This window comes from Chiloscyllium punctatum, chromosome 43 (assembly GCF_047496795.1).
Source record: "Chiloscyllium punctatum isolate Juve2018m chromosome 43, sChiPun1.3, whole genome shotgun sequence".
Lineage (NCBI taxonomy): Eukaryota > Metazoa > Chordata > Chondrichthyes > Orectolobiformes > Hemiscylliidae > Chiloscyllium > Chiloscyllium punctatum.
Window position 1 is genome coordinate 8,302,634 of NC_092781.1, and position 15,528 is coordinate 8,318,161.

A 15,528-nucleotide genomic window follows, 5' to 3' on the forward strand; every position below is an offset into this window, starting at 1 on the left:
CACAACTCGTGACTTTTCAGAAACTCTGCAAAACCAAAAATCTTCATGTCAGCACCATGGTGGAATAAACCACACTCATGCAGATGTCGAAGCCACAACAACACAACAACGTCCAACACAGAGCAGTTCACTTGATTGAGGATCCCGCTCCTCGATTATGCTCCCCCTGCAATATCTACTACCCTGCAGCTGCAGTGTGTACTGTCTACAGGATGATCTGCAGTGAATCACCGAGCTTGCTCCTTCCATTACAAACTCCATCACTGAGGAGGTGAGAGCAGCACTGACTTATGTACAATCCCCAACTTCACATTTCCCTCCATACTCTACACCATCCTGGAAATATATCGCTGCTCTTTTGTCAGTGTCATTGTCTCCAGAAGCCGTAAGACCATTGGGGGAGCACCGTCTCCACCAGTAAATCAGCAATTTCCGTTCATGATTAGAGACCAATTTCTCAAGCTCGTATGTGGTGGCTGATATTGACTGAAAATACAGCATCTTCGACATCTAATGGCAAATAGTAAAACAAACAGGAAAAAGGAGCTCATTTAGCTGGTGATGTACAATAAGTTTTATAATTTCTCCAAAATGCAGACACTGAAGAGTTTACGCCCTGTTAAGTCTGAACATACCACAGCGAATGAGAATTGATCTGTCCCTTGCCTTCCAACTAATCAATGAAGACTGGAAGGTGAGTCAGCGAGTGAATGAGTGAGTGAGTGAGTGCAGGTCCAGTAAATAAAAATTGGACTCCCACATTATGTGGACACAGTCTTCCAGGAGGGTCCACATATTCAGACCCGTAATTGGCAATGTAATGCACGTGTCAAGAGCGATTACTTTAGTTTTCTTCTGCATATCCAATTTCTCCGAAAACCAAGCATGACCAGCAGAACTTTTTGTAATGTTAAAGATTATTACATTCGCTTCCTTTTAGTTTCTGAATTATATGTCATCTCAGTTAAGGGCAATGCACAGTTTCACAGGAACACAGATCAAACATGCAATTGTTACATTAGGTACTCACTTTCGTCACGATTTTGATTCGTGTCCATATCTGTAGAGATAGTATCAGCACTAGGAAGATTGTGTAGACAGGTTACACTTGAGCGTCAGCATTCAACAAGTCCGTCATAGTCCTACTGTTGAGTAACGATCCACTGGCCTGTTGCAACATTCGCAAACAACCCCGTTTAGTAACACAGGTGTAGATGGAGGCCGTTCACCACATCTCGACTGTTCCACAGTTGCTGAGATGACTTCTTATTGGTTATTGTAGTTTACAAGCGTCTTCAGAAAGATAATCAAATTTCATTGGTCACACTTTCAACCTGAAATTTCAAAACCAAGAGGAACATACCATTCCATTCTGATACAGAATTTATCTTATTTTCATAACATGATCTCCAAGCTGCAACATACTCTGCGTTGCATGCTCGCATCTGTACATATCATGGGATTCCGAACTGGTTTGATCCTTTCAATGATGCTTTAAGATTTGGTTGACTAAATTTTTCCCGAAAAACAATGCTCATGGAAAAGGATCTGACTTCATCATTCACAACTTCAACGAACTTTCAGAGAGTCATACAACAAGGAAACAGACTCTTCAGTCCAACTCTGTTGATTGTAATTGCAAACTAAAATAGTCTCATTTGGCTGGGCCATACACCTCCAAACAGTTGTATTCATGTTCTTATCAATGCAACAACTGGAGAGAATCCAGAAGTTACCCTGAACTAAGCCTGGATATCATTATATACTGCACAATCCAGACTACTCCCAGTTTACCATTTTAGTTTGTCAAGTGCATCCTGTCTTGGGCAGAAAAAAAAACATCCTTTCCAAACATTAGAACTCTGTTTTATCAATAAAAGGTCAAAAGGGATGAATTTGATTATGTCTGCGGTGTCGCCACCACGGACTCGATCGTATCCATGCTGTTTCCTCTCTCTCATATATTGTGCAGAATTGCTCACATAAACCAGAAGTTTACAGATCCTGATATAATGGGGATGAAGCAACGGAAAGCAATGTCGCTGAATTCATAGAAGGCACAAAGATAGGTGGAAGGATATGTCGTCTTCAGGAGGCGGGAAGTCTGCAGGTGGACTCGGACAACCGAGGAGAGTGTGCAAAAAGTGGCAGATACAAATTAATGTGGGAACTCGTGAGGCTGTGGACTTCAGTAGGAAGAGTAGAAGTGTAGGATACGAGTGAATACTCTTGTCAGCTTAACATTCACGTTGACTTCATAATTCGGAAAGCAAATGCAACGTTAGCATTCATTTGGAGATGGCTAGAATAGAACATAGAACATTAAACAGGAGAGACTTTTTGGCCTTTATTGCGCAGAACTGTTGAGTGAACCTGAAGCTCATCTGTCGTATACTATTTCATTTTCATTCACAAGTCAATCCATTGTTAGTTAAATGACCGTTAAGTTGGCGAGTCGACTGTTGTCACAGGCAGTGCTTTCAATACCGAACTTCACTCTGAGGAAAGAAACCACCTCTGACATTTGTCGTATATCTGTCACCCTTCAATTTAAAGCTACGTTCCATCTTGTGAACCATCAGAAACAGAGGGAAAAGGCTCTCACTATCTACCCTAACTAAATCTCTGATTATCTTGTATATCCCTATTAAATGACCTCTCAACCTTCTTCCCTCTAACAGTGTCACATCCCTCACACGATCTTCCCTCCATACCAGGCAACATCCAAGTAAATATCCTCTGAATCCTTTCCAAATTGTCAACATCCTCTGCATAATGCGACGACCAGAACTGTACTCAATACTCCATGTGGGACGATACCAGAGTATTGTACAGTTGCATCATAACCTCTTGGCACCGGAACGCTATACCTCTACCACAAAAAGCTAACTCACCAACCCTATCCATCTGGATGGTAACTTTCGGGGATCTATGTACAGGCACACCGAGATCTCTCTGCTTATCCCCACCACAAAGACTCTTACATTTAGCCCAGTATTCTTTATTCCACTTGCTCCTTTCAGTGTGAATCACCTCACACATTTCCGTGCTCAACTCCATTTTCCACCCGTCGGAACAGCTCAGCAGCTTATTTATGTGCCTGTGAAATCTATAACATCCTTCAGTTCTATTCACAACTCCACCGACCATGGTGTATTCGCAAAATTTCTAACCCTTTCCTTTATGCCCTCATTCGTAGTCATTCATAAAAATAAAAACAACATTGGGCTCAAAACTGATCCTTGACGTAAGGTACAAGACTTGAAACTGAACTATAGGATGATCAATTTTCAACAACTACCACCCATTGTCTTCTTTCAGCGAGACAAACCCAACCTCATAATCATCCGCAATCCCATGCCTTCATATAGTGTACAATAGCCTACCTTAGAGAAACATATTAAACATTTTGATGAAATCCATATACACCTTAACAACTGCTTTACTATTATTCGCCTGTTTTGTCCCCATCTCAAAGAACTCAATAAGGTTTGTGTGGCACGAAGTTACCTTCATGAAATCGTTTTGAATCTCGCTCATCAACTTATTCAGCTGTAGTTGATTGTAAATACAACCTTTCAATTTCAAATTTTTCTTTTCCTAACACTTTACCCAGAACCACAGTAGGGCTCACTCATGTATAATTACCTCGCTTGTCTCTACTCTCCTTCTTAAACAAGGGGACAACATCTGCCATCCTCCAATATTCTGGCACTATTTCTCCAGGCAATAATAAATATAAGAGCAGGGGTTCACTTCTGAGGCTCTTTGAGCCAAGGTCTGACTTCATTGGAAATGTCGTGAACAATTTTGTGTCTCTATCTAAGGAATGATATGTTGAGCTTGTAGGGCGTTCCCAGGGGATTCACAGGAATAATCACAAGAATGAAGGGCTTGTCATTTAAGAAGGGATTAGAGTCTCTGAGAATGTGCACAATTGCGTTTATCAGCATGATAGAGAATCTCATTGTAAGTTACAGAAAACCAAGAGACACAGATAAAGTTGGCATGGTGAATAATTTTCGGCGAGTTGGCGAGATGAACATTCGAACGCACAGCCTCAGCATGAAGGGATGTCATTTTAGAACAGAGAGTAGGATTTTCTGCTGGAAGAGTGTGGTGAATCTAAGGAACCTATTTCCACCGAAGGCTATTGAGGTAACGTCATTGAGTGGAGTGAAGACAAAAGTAGATTGGTCTGTGAATCGCAAGGCCATCAAGGGTAAAGGGATGGAGTCAGGACATCAGGGTCGAGACTCTCTCAGCAATGACTGAATGGTGCAGCAGACCTGATAGGCTGAATGACCTACCTATGTTCCTATAGCGAACGGACTTGTGGTCTAATGCGATAATGAGGCAATACACACGGGCCCACTTGCAAATACAATTTAAGAAGTCACCCTACTGGGAAACTTTCTTTAAGATATAACCTTGGCCCTGACAGTTCGGGCTAGTCATTGTTCCAATTCCAGCATTGGACGAAGGACTTCTTTTTTTTAAAAAAAACTACATAATAGTTTACAAGCAAATAGAGAATGATTAGAGAAAATAACCACTTCGCAGTTTCCGTTCTGCGAGGAAATACCCATCACGAATTTTCTGAAGGCCAAATGTTAATTTGATTTTATATCCGTTCTTCGACTGAAATGGGCTGTCCTGTGATACATCGAACTAATAGCAGAGGTAGGCAGCTCTGAAAATTCACTGCCTGGTTCATCAGATGTGCACGGTCCTAGTTACATTAGAGGAGGTGGCAATGAGCTTAAATCACGGCAGTCCATGTAATGTTGGGAAACCCGTCATGTTGTTCGGCAGTGTACTCCATGATCTTGACTGAGCAACACGAAATTATCCTTTATTTTTCACCTCTCATATGGCCCCTGCTCCCTCTTTTGCTTTAAAGTAAATTGCTTTGATCTTCTTTGGAGGTTTGGAATTCTGAGGAATGATCACCCGTTTTGAAAAATTATCTCTGATGCTGTGATATTTGCTGAAAGTTTTCAGCAATGTCTGTTTATCTAATGATATTCTTTTGCCAACCTAATAGAGCATGCAAAAAAAATATAAAACAGTGATTACTCTTCCGAAAAAAACGGAGGAAATCAAATCTAACATTGACAAACGTCTCAAAGCTGCAGCACTGACAATCACAAATTCTCTCGCCCTCCATCTTTGATTACCCAAAAACCTCAGGTAGTATCAGTTTGGAATATGGATTCAAAACCCACTTCTTTAACCGATGGATTTTCAATTCAATCAGTTCTAAGACGATGTATGAAATTATTTCTCCAGTGCGAGTCTCATTCGTGGTGATTATAAAAGGAATCAATTCCTCTCGTGTAAGTTTCCAGAAATGTAGTCTGAATGTTGGTCAGTTTCAGAGGAAGTTTCAGGGCTCAGTTGGAAGCCAACCTTATTTTCACTTGGTAATTATAATGTCAAGGCTTACAAGAATATGGATGAAATGTTAGAAAATGGAATCAGAACAGCTCGGTGGTTGTTGTTTTCTTTTACTGACAGTTTGGAAACAGCAACAATTGGTTGTTTTGCCGATAGTGTCGCTAAAATTGAATGATTAATTGGAAAACATGCCAAGTTGTTCACTGTTCATTATGAACTTGGTCTGTCCTCATAATTGCGGCATGGCGATGTCACGCTGCCCCTGGTAACACCATCCTTATCCACAGGGGGATCTAATTGAAGGTTGATGCAGGGTAGAAGGAGATTTAGTCCACTTTTGGATCCATAAAAAAACATGTTTGTTGCTGACAGTTAGGTGACACTCCGATCAATCTCCCCTTTGCAATGCTGACGATCCTCCCTCTTCAGCAGTGGTTTTTGAGATGGCCTGGTGGCTCAGTGGTTAGCAAGGTGTCTCCAAGCGTCAGTGATCCTTATTCGATTACAGCCAGGGGAGCTTTCACGTTCTGCCCGCATTGGTCTGGTTTCTACCGCGTGCTTCAGTTTCCTTCCATATTCCAAAAATTTGCAGGTCCAGTAAATCGGCTATGCTAAATTGGCAATAGAGTTTAGCGATGTGTCAGTTAATTGCATTCATAACGGACAAAATGATGTGTGGTCGGGGAATTGGTTTGGGTGAGCTCCTCTTCATAGCGTCGTTGTGGATTTCCTGGGCCAAACGGCCTGTTTGCACATTCTGGGAGTTAAACCATTTGTGGAAATTAAAGATGCTAATAAAAAAAGTGGACGTATCATATGATCACATTGGGACACAGTGTTCTTTTAAAGCTTACAATGTTGGAAAATTCTTACATACCTCTCCCAAGGACTTGCACTAACTGATTTGAGCATACTTAAAAAGCACATAACGCCAGTTTATAGAGATCTAATCTGTCAGACGTTAACCTGATGTGTAATTTTTAACTTGGTCCACCCCAGTTCAATATCAACTCCTCCACATCATCATTTGAGATCATTAATAAGAGAATTGGTCCTATTTGTCAATCAGAGAATTGAAGGATGGATTAATATTGGAAGCTGGGTCGATATAAAGTCGCACCACTGACACAAGTTCACAACTCAACTAGATTGAGGGACAGCTGTACTTAGATGGACAGGATCACTCAAAGATGAGTTTACTCATGCAAGGTATTATTTTCCTTTTGGACTTCAGTGATGGGTAGACAGATGGAACAGGACAGACAGGAATAGAATATGGTGTTTCAAATGAAACATGTGATGGTGTCTTTGAGATTTGTGATTTGAAGTGTCTCCAGCCACGATAGAGAGGAGTTGTGAGGCATCCTCACCCGAACTAACCCCGATTCGTTGAGGGGTTTTTCTGATTTTTGCCTCGGTCTGCTCTGTCATTTCCCCTGATCTGGGAGGTGATGGAGTTCCAAATCCTGCCATTCCTACTCTGTACTAACTGACAGTAGCTAACAGGTCGCAAAACTGCGCAGAGTCATACTGCACAGATTTAACCTGGAAGTTTCAATATGGATCCTTCAACATACGTAGCCTCATGATTACATGTCGATATTTTCCATGAAAGTTGTCTACTTTTAACAATAGTAATTATTATCTTCTTTTTGACACTTTTCCTGTTTTGAATCTTTGTTTTCAAGAACGATTTGTTTGGATCAGGGTGGATATTTATGTCTAAGGGATGTTACGTCTCTGGTTGAATCAGCTTCAGCTGTGTTCAACTGCAGCATTATGAGATGTTCTGGGATACGGTGATCATTCAGTGAGGGAGTACAGGAGGAAAGAGTTCTGTTTAATGTCACGGTAAGCAACATTTGCAGGTCCTGTGAATATCGGGTCTCAGTCCAGTTGTTATTTCCTTAATACTCATTCACAGGATTGAGCGCTTATTGATTTGGTTGATGTTTATTGTCCTCTCCTCTTTTAAACATGAGGAGGTGGTGATGACCTTGTTAATCGCACAATGCTATGAGGAAGTGTAATGCAGGTTTTGAACTCAGTGACCCTGAAGGAGCAATGATTATTTCCAAGTCAGGTTGTTGTGTGCTTTGGACGTGAATTGCAATTGGTCGTATCCATCTACATCTCCTGCCCATTCCTTCTATGTGGAAGTGGTTGTCCATTTTGGAATATGTTGTGCCAGGATCTCAGGCAAATTTCTGCAGTGCATTTTGCAGACAGTACATGTTGCTGCTGCAGACTATCGGTGGTGGAAGGCATGCATATTTGTGGAAATGTTGCCAACTGAGTAGGCTGCTTTTGCATGAATGGTTGCAAATTGTCAAATATCCGTGGATTCTAAAAACATGTTACGGCGCACAAAAAACATAACATGGATTTCACTGTACAGATGCAGCCAGATCTACGTTTTTCATGCAACTTCTGCTTCTTTTTTTGTTTACAGATTAGATGTTATGCAGTGTGGAAACAGGCCCTACGGCCAAACAAGCCAACACCAACCCTCCAAAGAGCAACCCTAAAGTTATCCCTTCACCCAACACTTTCGGTCATTTTGCATGGCCAATTCAGCTAACCTGCACATCGGAGGACTGTGGGAGGAAACCGGAGAACCCGTAGGAAACCCACGGAGACACGGGAAAAATGCGCAAACTCCACACAGGCCCTTTCCCGAGGCGGGAATGTCAAGCCGGGCCCCTAGCGCTGTGAGGTAGCAGTGCTAACCATTGTGCCATCGTGCTGCTGAGTGGATTTGGAACTGCACCTGTCTGGACAAGTGGGGAATGATACGTCATTAAGGCTCACTTGTCCCTATTATATCGTGGACAGATTTTGGGGACACAGGGGGTGCATTCATAGTTTTAACATTACCAATCTCTGTTCTGCTCTTACAGCGACAGTATTTATGCGCGTTTTTTGAATGATGATTTATAAATTGAAATTGAAATTTGTAAGTAAGAAATGACTTTGATTAAACCTAGAAAACAAAACAACAATTATTCCTTCAGCAGTATACGCATTTTGAATAAATGAAGACATTGTATAATGACAGTGCCTCCGCACAAATAATGATCACTGTCCTTTTTCAAACTTATTCACATTCATAATCTCGGCGGTGACATCCGCACGCTGCAACCCATGCGATTATACAGCTTCTAGTGGCATTCATTTGCCCAAGGTGGATGTATTGATAAGTTTTCGGGTTGTAATAAAAAAACGTTGACTTTCTTAAGGTGAGCTTGAATGAACTCGAGACGCACAGCGCAATGACAGACTCAGAATAGAATCTTTATGACTCTGCTCTATGTGTAAGTGTAGCACTGCACAACAGATCAGTCTTTGGCGTTTAATGTCCTAAGCGTGTTCACATTTTTGTCTGTATCAAAATTATCTTTTGTGATCGGCATTTTTTGCTGAAAAGTTTATTTTACGCTGTCTGAATCAGAAATATCAAGTCAGCTCAAAGTCAACCTTACACTTTTCAAAGGCCTGTGGCATTACACGAAGAGATTCTGTTAAAGGGGAAAGTGAACACAGTTTTCAGTGGAAACCCAAACAGAAATTTCTGGAAAACATCAGGAAGTCTGAGAGAATCTATGGAGAGAAACGCAAGATAATATTTTGGGGTCGGTGACCCTTCTTCCGAACATGTGGGTCTTGGTTGGCTTTATTCATAGATTGAAAAGATATCACAAGTTATAGTGGTTAAATCGAAGATACAATATTTTCACATTCACGCCAGAGGAATACTGTCATCAAATCACTTTTATCGCTCTGTTTACTTCATGTGGAATGTTTGCATTGTTGAGTTTTTCATTAATCTTAGTTATTTGACTCAGTTGCTTTGTCACACTGCCAGCTTGTCAGGCCAGACAGAGAACATTCCTTTCACCTTTTAATTTAGAAACCATTCATCTGGCCACACTGAGTATTGAAGAGCTGCTGGCTTTCAAGGATGGCACTTTGGTCTGTGGAAAAAAATCCCTGGTGACACAGTCGTCTTATGTTCTAAAATGCTGCTATCTCTCTGCAGTTGTCTGTGCAGGATGTGGAATTTAAAAAATGCTGCTTATCGGCTACAGTCAGTGACTTTTGTGGGCATACGTACTGTAAAAACTTAATGTGAATATATTAACTAGTTACTTATCACTTCTGCTCAACCATGGTGTCGATTCAGCAAACATACCAATGGAATTTGGAATGAACTCATAGATCTCTTTTTATCTCCCTACATATGTAATCTGTAGTCCTCCAAAGAAATTGTGTAGTACATCTGAAACCGAGTGCACATTGGAGACTTCGGTGAGTGAGGGATTTTAGACAATCCTTTCTTTTATTAATTTGTCACTCTGCAGCTGAACAGGAGCTGAAAGTTGACTTTCAGAAAGCCATCAAAAAGTCAGCTCTGTGAACACTTCCAAACCCCAAAAGCATGAAGTTATGAAAAAATGACATGGAATCTCAGAGAAATGGGTTAGTGATTGAATGGCGATTGTTCACTTGCTTTTTCTTTCAAAAATCCAGGATATATTTTCATACTTTTCCCCTTATGTTTTCTTATGATTCAGAGCATTAATAATTTCGAGTGAGAGTACATAGTTTTTTCGTTATCAATTACTTTAAAAAATTGAAGTTTCATGAAATGGGAATGGCAGAACAGGTGATGTGTGGTGACTGTCGGGTGTGGGATTTATGCGGGCTATTGGATAAAGGATAAGTTAATCTTGAAGATATTCTCCTTAGAGTTCATAAGTTACTGACCAAGATGAAGACAATGCGGTGCACCAGTGAGGTTTCAATGTACATTTGATACTTTCTTTGAGGTGGCAGCAACAGTGTTAAGGTTATGGTCTTCCAATTTGATCAATAATGATGTAAGGTAGGGTGCAGGTGGCATAGCTCTGGGGACCGAAGAGGTGGAGGAGACAACGCCTTCCTATTATTCAGCGGATGTTTGGTTCTTCCACCTTCTTTGGAGGAGTTTGATGATTGAGGGATGGATGACCTCACGGACCACTGCACCATAATTGAGTAAGACATTACCTTCTGGAGAAGAATAATGAAACGTAGGATGAGGAAACAGTATAATGAAGGGTATTGAATGTTTTTTTTTTCTGCAGTATTGAGCAAGAGTCCAGACTCTTGTCCAGCCATTGAAAGGATTAGGAAAGCTGTTCAGGTAAGAAAAGGAACATAGAATGGAAGGGGGGAGGGGTCATTATTTTGAAGTTGACATTTCAATACCAAACATGACAAAGTGAGGACTGTAGATGCTGGCTTCCAGAGTCGAGAGTGTGGTGCTGAACATTTCCTGATTGGGGATTTGTGTCCGAAACGACGATTCTCCTGCTCCTCGACAGCAGTCTGCGCGGCTGTACTTTTTCAGCAGTACACTCTCGTTGTACGTACCAATGACTCATTCAGAACGAGGAATTGGTCCTGTACATATAATTATGAGGAACGTCGTACAAAATTAAGAAGCTAAATTTCAAATGTAACAGTTGTCCACGAAAGTGGAAAACTGAAAATGCATGGGGTACCAAAAGCAGCCAACGTAAATCTAAGCAGATTAAAAACATTGAAAAGTCAAGTGTGAAGACTTTGTGTTTATTGTGATGAGCATTTGCAGTAAAGTAAATTAAGCAGTTGTGTAAATACATATACACGGTTATGGTGTAGTTATGCTTACATAGATATGACTGCAGAGTGACCAAAAATAGGAGCTGACTATCTCATGAGTCGTCAAACAAAAGTGGAAAGGAGGTAGGGTGGCACAGTTCGGAAAGGATTCATATAAATCCAACACTGAAGAAGGATATTGGTCAGGAAAATCATGATACTGAGTTGACATAGATGAAGATAACAAAGATTTGAAATTTTAATGGACAGAAATTATTTGGTGGGAGGGTTGTTAAACGACTGTAATAGAGTATTGCATATGTGAGAGAAGGCATGAACACAAATACCAGTGGTAGAGTTTGGTGCAATGAGAATACTTAGAAGATATCTGGATGGGTGTGTGAATAGGAAGGGTTTAGAAGGATATGCATCAGTGCTGGCAAATGGGACTAGATTAATTGAGGCTACCTGCTCAGCATGGAAATGTTGACCGACGGACCAGTTTCCATGCTGTCCATGTTGGTGATTCATTGACCATGCTGTCTGCTTGTGACTCCACTTTCAAGGAACTCTGCATCTGCACCCATAGGTCTCTTGGTTCAACAACGCTCCCCAGGGTATATTATTTCGTGTATAAGCCCTGCCCTCGATTGCCTGAATAAAATGCAACACTTCACATTTACCGAAATTAAAATCCATCTGTCATTTTTGGCTCATTGATTCATCTGATCAACGTCCCATTTACTGTGGGATAGTCTTCACTCTCCACTGCACTCCTAAATTTGTGTCATCTACCAAATTGGAAAACCACCCATCCAAAAGAACTATCCTTCCCGCATGTAATCGCAGCACCACCCGCCCCATCTCTCACACTGACACAACGCTCTGACTCGCTGTGAAACAAATGACCCCCTGAAGTCACAATCCTAAACACTCAATAACCATCAAATGTTGCAGTTCGCAGCATTCCTCGTCATTTTCAGTCTGACTTAAGGACCCATAACACTGTATACTCTTCGGCATCACCCACCAATCTTTAACCCATCAGCGAGCCAATCCCTCAAACCCAGCTTCTAACTGACGTGCCTCTCTCGCCACGTGTCATATGTGAACTGAAGATTTCATGCACACATTGTATATACCCCTGCTGTCTATATCTCTGACAACACGAGAAATCAGAAACAGTGAGGCAGAATTGGGCATGAATAAGACTTCCACCACAGTCTTGTACTCTGATTGAAAATATATTCTACAGAATGATTGATTCAGAGATCTCTGCGTGAAATGAAGATCTCATAGAACATAGAACATAGAACAATACACCGCAGAATACACCTTTGGCCCTCGATGTTGCGCCGATCCAAGTCCACCTAACCTACACTGGTCTTCAGGTCATGTGTATTAAAGAATAGGATGATGGCCATTTTACTCAAGTTTTGGTTTCACAGATTGTTGCTGAAAAATGTATTGCTGGAAAAGCGCAGCAGGTCAGTCAGCATCCAAGGAGAATCTCCTGCTCCTTGACTGATGCCTGACCTGCATCGCATTTCCAGCAACACATTTTTCAGCTGTGATCTCCAGCATCTACAGTCCTCACTTTCTCCTAGTTGATTTTAATAGATTGTTGTTTGTAATTAAAAGCACAATTTCTAAATTTGAGGAAAGTTTCGAAGTACGCAACAGTAAATTATGGGAACTGTTCAAATAAAACGGGCAAAATGGACTAACAATTGTCAAATTAATTTCGATACACATAATTTTGTGACTACATGTTTTGTTGCACGGCATGGAGACCCAGCCCTTTTCAATTCTGAAAATGTCAAACTAGACTTAAAACATTCACTCTGTTTCTCACTCCATAGATTTTGTAGACTTTCTGAGTTTCCCCAGAATTTATTTGAGGCTGTCCTGCATCCCTGAGTCCAACTACATTCTACTCTCCATTTAATAACATTCTGCTTTCCTGCTTACTCAACGAAATGGAGAATCGACCACTTTGCCATATTTTATTCCATCTCCCAAATATCTGTCTCCCGAGAAATTCTCTCCGTGACTTTGCACGCAGTTTGTGTCCTCTTCCCAATTTACATTGCAGATTTCTTAAGATTTGGCTGTTAAAGACTATGTTCATTCATTATGTTACCATTATAGCTAATAGACAGATGATGTTCCATATTCAATTGCTGCGGCATTCCACGCATTGCAACTTGTCAAATTAGAAGTTATCTGTTCATCCCAACTTTCTGTCTGCTATTTGTTCGCTAACCCTCTATTTCCGCTGATATACAACTCTATCAGTGTGAGCTCTTGCGTTTTTCATCTCTAACAATTTTGAACATTTTAAGCTACTGAAACACAATACTATCCTGCGTCCTATGATTTCCAACCTGCAGTTATATCCTCAAAATCGTTTGAACAAATGGAATTTCCTTTCAGAAAACGACGTTGATTGACCTCGCTGAAAGTGTGATATTTAAAGGTGCTGTTATTCTTTCCTTTCCATATCGCATACGGTTACCTTGAAAGTCCCACATTCTTGAGCTAAGCCCTTTCCTGAGATATGGTGACCCCTATGTTTAACTATGACATGCCATCTGCGTCCACTGAGAGAGTGGAAACCCATGGTCCTTATCCATGTTGTGACTTTACTTAATATTTATGTTGTCATGCATTCCACCAGGGGAAGCCACAGGTGAGAATCCAATGGAGTTGAGAGTAGCCATTGTTATCCCACTGTTTAAGGAAGGTCATAGTGATATGTATGGAAATTACAGACCTGTGAGCCTCACATTGTTTGCAGAGAAACGATGGGAAAAGATTCTCAGAGGTAGGATCTGTAGGCATTTAGAAAAGATTCTCAGAGGTAGGATCTGTAGGCATTTAGAAGCAAATGGACTTATGAAGGATAGACTCATATATTTATGTTGGGAAGGTCACACTTCACGAACGTGGTCGATTTTTTTTAGGGTTTGAGAAAGTTAATTGATGAGGGAATAATAGTTGATGCTGTCGACAAAAACTTTTGTAAAAATTTTGATAAGGTCCCTCATGGCAGATTGATATAAAAGGTGAAGTCACATTGTCTCAGGGGTGAGCTGGCAAGATATAAACAGACCTTGCTTACCCGAACAAGGAAGAGTATAGCTGTGGAATTAATCAGAATTCATTTCAAAATTGTGGCTTCTGACAAGTGAAATTCCACAGTATTCAGTGGTTTGACACCTGTCGTTTGTGATCTACATAAATGATTTGGAGGAAAACATGGCTGGCCAAATTAGTTAGTTTATGGACGACAAGGATTGGTGGTTTTGTGGACAGTGAGGATGACCTTCGGAGTAGACAGCAGGATATAAATCAGTCACTGCATGGGCAGAAAAATGGCAGGTGGAGTTGAGTTCGAAAAAGGTCAGTTGATGCATTAGGGAATTCAAGTACAGATGAAAAATATATAGTGAATGGAAGAATCATTAGGAGAGTTAGTATGGAGAGAGATCTGGGTTTCTCGGTCCGCAGATCATGGAAGGCAGCAGCGTATATCGATAGGTATTTAGAGAAATGCATATCGCATGCTTGGCTTCATTGAAAGGGCAGTAAATGTAAGGGTGGAGAGATTATGCTTCAGCTTTACAGAACTTTACTTAAGGCCGCACTCAGCATAATGTTCACACTTCTGTACACCACACTACCAGAAGGATGTCAATGCTATGGAGCGTGTACAGAAAATGTTTACTAACATGTTGCCTGGTATGGGGGACATTTTGGCTATGGCGAAAGGCTGTCGAGAATACTGAAATGCAAGTTAAGAGACTAGATAGGACTGAGGTTCACAAGTAGGTGGTGTCGCAATTCTGGAAGTGTGAAAATAAATACGTCCCCTGGATTGGATAGGATTTATCCTCGGATCCTGGGAAACAAGGAGGAGGTTTCATTGGCGACCGGAATACTGCCAGAAGACTGGAGGATGGCAAATGTTCTCCCCTTGGTCAAGAAGGCTAGTCGAGACAACTCTCATAATTATAGACGAGTGAGCCTTTCATTTCCTGTGAGTGAAATGTTGGGACAGTTTATAAACGACAGGATTTATAATCACCTGGAGACGAATCCGTTGATTGGGGATAGTCAACATGGTTTTGTGCAGGGGAGATCTATTCCGCACAAAACTTATTGAGTTCTATAAGATGGTGACCAACGAGTTGGATGAGGGTAAAGAGATTATGTGGTGTAAATGGAATTCAGTAAGTCTTTTGATAAGGTTCCCCACGCCTGGCTATTCCAGAAAGTACTGAGGCATGGGATTCAGCGTGATTTCGTGGTTTCGATCAGAGATTGGCTCGTTAGGAGAAGATAGAGGGAGGCGGTTGTTGGGAAATGTGCTTACTGGGATTCCGTTAGTAGTGGTGTAATGCAAGGATCTGTTTTGGGGACACTGCTGTTTGTTATTTTTGGACATAATCTGGATGAGGGCGGACAAGCATATGATAGTAAATTTGCGAGTGACATTAA